Source organism: Aulostomus chinensis, chromosome 1, assembly GCF_037954235.1.
Source record: "Aulostomus chinensis isolate RoL2024-O1b breed Wild chromosome 1, RoL_Achi_v1.0, whole genome shotgun sequence".
Lineage (NCBI taxonomy): Eukaryota > Metazoa > Chordata > Actinopteri > Syngnathiformes > Aulostomidae > Aulostomus > Aulostomus chinensis.
Window position 1 is genome coordinate 12,219,202 of NC_141320.1, and position 5,393 is coordinate 12,224,594.

Consider the following 5,393-nt stretch of genomic DNA (forward strand, 5'->3'; position numbering starts at 1 on the left):
TTTCGAATAACCTCAAAAGTGATGCTGACAGTAATGTAGTAAGAGTTGCTACGAACCTCAAAATAATGCGACAGTGATGTCAGAAGAATTGCTAAAGATCTCAAAATGATGCGAAAGTGATTTAGTAAGAATTGCTAATGAACTCAAAATGATGCTAACAGTAATGGAGTGAAACTTTCGAAAAACCTCGAAGTGATGCTGACAGTCTTGTAGTAAGAGTTGCTACGAACCTCAAAATAACGCGACAGTGATGTCGGAAGAATTGCTAAAGATCTCAAAATGATGCGACAGTGAGTTCAGAAGAATTGGCAATGAACTCAAAATGATGCTAACAGTAATGGAGTGAACGTTTCGAATAACCTCAAAGTCATGCTGACAGTCATGTACTAAGAGTTGCTACGAATCTCAAAATAATGCGACAGTAATGTAGTAAAAGTTGCTACGAACGTCAAAATATTGCGACATTGATGTCGGAAGAATTGCTAATGAACTCAAGATGATGCTAACAGTAATGGAGTGAAACTTTCGAATAACCTCAAAGTGATGCTGACAGTCATGTAGTAAGAGTTGCTACGAACCTAAAAATAATGCGACAGTAATGTAGTAAAAGTTGCTACGAACCTCAAAATATTGCGGCAGTGATGTCGGAAGAATTGCTAATGAACTCAAGATGATGCTAACAGTAATGTAGTGAAAGTTGCTAAGAAACTCAGTGATGCTTACAGTAATGTAGTAAGAGTTTCGAACAACCTCAAAGTGATGCTGACAGTCATTTAGTTAGAGTTTCTAATGAACTCAATTTAATGCTACAGTGATGTCGTGAGAATTGCTCAACAACTCAAAATGATGCTGACAGTCATGTACTAAGAGTTGCTACGAACTTAAAATAATGCAACAGTAATGTAGTAAGAGGTGCTACGAACCTCAAAATATTGCGACAGTGATGTCGGAAGAATTGCTAATGAACTCAAGATGATGCTAACAGTAATGGAGTGAAACTTTCGAACAACCTCAAAGTGATCCTGACAGTCATGTAGTAAGTGTTGCTACGAACCTCAAAATAATGCGACAGTAATGTAGTAAAAGTTGCTACGAACCTAAAAAAATATTGCGACAGTGATGTAGGAAGAATTGCTAATGAACTCAAGATGATGCTAACAGTAATGTAGTGATAGTTGCTAAGAAACTCAGTGATGCTTACAGTAATGTAGTAAGAGTTTCGAACAACCTCAAAGTGATGCTGACAGTCATTTAGTAAGAGTTGCTAATGAACTCAATTCAATGCTACAGTGATGTCGTGAGAATTGCTGATAAACTCAAAATGATGCTAACAGTAATGTAGAGATAGTTGCTATAAAAATCAAAGTGATGCTGACAGTAATGTAGTAAGAGTTGCTACGGACCTTAAAATAATGCAACAATAATGTAGTAAGAGTTGCTACGAACCTCAAAATATTGCTACAGTGATGTCGGAAGAATTGCTAATGATCTCAAAATGATGCGACAGTGATGTAGTAAGAATTGCTAATGAACTCAAAATGATGCTAACAGTAATGGAGTGAAACTTTTGAATAACCTCAAAGTGATGCTGACAGTCATGTAGTAAGAGTTGCTACGAACCTCAAAATAATGCGACAGTGATGTCGGAAGAATTGCTAATGAACTCAAGATGATGCGACAGTGATGTAGTGATAGTTGCTAAGAAACTCAGTGATGCTTACAGCAATGTAGTAAGAGTTTCGAATAACCTCAAAGTGATGCTGAGTCATTTAGTAAGAGTTGCTAATGAACTCAGTTCAATGCTACAGTGATTTCGTGACAATTGCTCAACAACTCAAAATGATGCTAACAGTAATGTAGTGATAGTTGCTAATAAACTCAAAGTGAAGCTGACAGTAATGTAGTAAGTGTTGCTACGAACCTTAAAATAATGAAACAAAAATGTAGTAAGAGTTGCAACGAACCTCAAAATAATGTGACAGTGATGTCAGAAGAATTGGTAATGATCTCAAAATGATGCGACAGTGAAGTCGGAAGAATTGCTAATGAACTCAGAATGATGCTAACAGTCATGGAGTGAACGTTTCGAATAACCTTAAAGTGATACTTACAGTCATGTAGTAAGTCTTGCTACGAACCTCAAAATAATGCGACAGTATTGTAGTAAAAGTTGCTACGAACCTCAAAATATTGCGACAGTGATGTCGGAAGGATTGCGAATGAACTCAAGATGATGCTAACAGTAATGTAGTGATAGTTGCTAAGAAACTCAGTGATGCTTAAAGTAATGTAGTAAGAGTTTCGAACAACCTCAAAGTGATGCTGACAGTAATTTAGTAGAGTTGCCAATGAACTCAGTTCAATGCTACAGTGATGTCGTGAGAATTGCTCAACAACTCAAAATGATGCTAACAGTAATGTAGTGATAGTTACTAATTAACTCAAAGTGATGCTGACAGTAATGTAGTGATAGTTGCTAATAAACTCAAAGTGATGCTGACAGTAATGCAGTAAGAGTTGCTACGAACCTCAAAATATTGCGACAGTGATGTCGGAAGAATTGCTAATGAACTCAAGATGATGCTAACAGCAATGTAGTGATAGTTGCTAAGAAACTCAGTGATGCTTACAGTAATGGAGTAAGAGTTTCGAATAACCTCAAAGTGATGCTGAGTCATTTAGTAAGAGTTGCTAATGAACTCAGTTCAATGCTACCGTTATGTCGTGAGAATTGCTCAACAACTCAAAATGATGCTAACAGTAATGTAGTGATAGTTGCTAATAAACTCAAAGTGATGCTGACAGTAATGTAGTAAGAGTTGCTAGGAACCTTAAAATAATGCAACAATAATGTAGTAAGAGTTGCTACGAACCTCAAAATATTGCGACAGTGATGTCGGAAGAATTGCTAATGAACTCAAGATGATGCTAACAGTAATGTAGTGGTAGTTGCTAATCAACTCAGTGATGCTTACAGTAATGTAGTTAGTGTTTCGAACAACCTCAAAGTGATGCTGACAGTCATGTAGTAAGAGTTGCTACGAACCTCAAAATATTGCGACAGTGATGTCGGAAGAATTGCTAATTAACTCAAAATGATGCTAACAGTAATGGAGTGATAGTTGCTAATCAAGTCAGTAATGCTTACAGTAATGTAGTAAGAGTTGCTACGAACCTCAAAATAATGCGACAGTGATGTCAGAAGAATTGCTAAAGATCTCAAAATGATGCGACAGTGATGTAGTAAGAATTGCTAATGAACTCAAAATGATGCTAAAAGTAATGGAGTGAAAGTTTCCAATAACCTCAAAATAATGCGACAGTAATGTAGTAAAAGTTGCTACGAACCTCAAAATATTGCGACAGTGATGTCGGAAGAATTGCTCATGAACTCAAAATGATGCTAACAGTAATGTAGTGATAGTTGCTAATCAAGTCAGTGATGCTTACAATAATGTAGTAAGTGTTTCGAATAACCTCAAAGTGATGCTGACAGTCATGTAGTAAGAGTTGCTACGAAACTCAAAATAATGCGACAGTGATGTCAGAAAAATTGCTAAAGATCTCAAAATGATGCGACAGTGATTTAGTAAGAATTGCTCATGAACTCAAAATGATGCTAACAGTAATGTAGTGATAGTTGCTAATCAAGTTGGTGATGCTTACAGTAATGTAGTAAGTGTTTCGAATAACCTCCAAGTGATGCTGACAGTCATGTAGTAAGAGTTGCGACGAACCTCAAAATAATGCGACAGTAATGTAGTAAAAGTTGCTACGAACCTCAAAATATTGCGACAGTGATGTCGGAAGAATTGCTAATGAACTGAAAATGATGCTAACAGTAATGAAGTGATAGTTGCTAATCAACTCAGTGATGCTGACAGTCATGTAGTAAGTGTTTCGAATAACCTCAAAAGTGATGCTGACAGTAATGTAGTAAGAGTTGCTACGAACCTCAAAATAATGCGACAGTGATGTCAGAAGAATTGCTAAAGATCTCAAAATGATGCGAAAGTGATTTAGTAAGAATAGCTAATGAACTCAAAATGATGCTAACAGTAATGGAGTGGAACTTTCGAATAACCTCGAAGTGATGCTGACAGTCTTGTAGTAAGAGTTGCTACGAACCTCAAAATAACGCGACAGTGATGTCGGAAGAATTGCTAAAGATCTCAAAATGATGCGACAGTGAGTTCAGAAGAATTGGCAATGAACTCAAAATGATGCTAACAGTAATGGAGTGAACGTTTTGAATAACCTCAAAGTCATGCTGACAGTCATGTACTAAGAGTTGCAACGAATCTCAAAATAATGCGACAGTAATGTAGTAAAAGTTGCTACGAACGTCAAAATATTGCGACATTGATGTCGGAAGAATTGCTAATGAACTCAAGATGATGCTAACAGTAATGGAGTTAAACTTTCGAATAACCTCAAAGTGATGCTGACAATCATGTAGAAAGTCTTGCTACGAACCTCAAAATAATGCGACAGTATTGTAGTAAAAGTTGCTACGAACCTCAAAATATTGCGACAGTGATGTCGGAAGGATTGCTAATGAACTCAAGATGATGCTAACAGTAATGTAGTGATAGTTGCTAAGAAACTCAGTGATGCTTAAAGTAATGTAGTAAGAGTTTCGAACAACCTCAAAGTGATGCTGACAGTAATTTAGTAGAGTTGCCAATGAACTCAATTCAATGCTACAGTGATGTCGTGAGAATTGCTCAACAACTCAAAATGATGCTAACAGTAATGTAGTGATAGTTGCTAATAAACTCAAAGTGATGCTGACAGTAATGTAGTAAGAGTTGCTAAAGATCTCAAAATGATGGGACAGTGATGTCGGAAGAATTGCTAATGAACTCAAGATGATGCTAACAGCAATGTAGTGATAGTTGCTAAGAAACTCAGTGATGCTTACAGTAATGGAGTAAGAGTTTCGAATAACCTCAAAGTGATGCTGAGTCATTTAGTAAGAGTTGCTAATGAACTCAGTTCAATGCTACCGTTATGTCGTGAGAATTGCTCAACAACTCAAAATGATGCTAACAGTAATGTAGTGATAGTTGCTAATAAACTCAAAGTGATGCTGACAGTAATGTAGTAAGAGTTGCTAGGAACCTTAAAATAATGCAACAATAATGTAGTAAGAGTTGCTACGAACCTCAAAATATTGCGACAGTGATGTAGTAAAAGTTGCTACGAACCTCAAAATATTGCGACAGTGATGTCGGAAGAATTGCTAATGAACTCAAGATGATGCTAACAGTAATGGAGTGAAACTTTCGAATAACCTCAAAGTGATGCTGACAGTCATGTACTAAGAGTTGCTACGAACCTCAAAATAATGCGACAGTAATGTAGTAAAAGTTGCTACGAACCTCAAAATA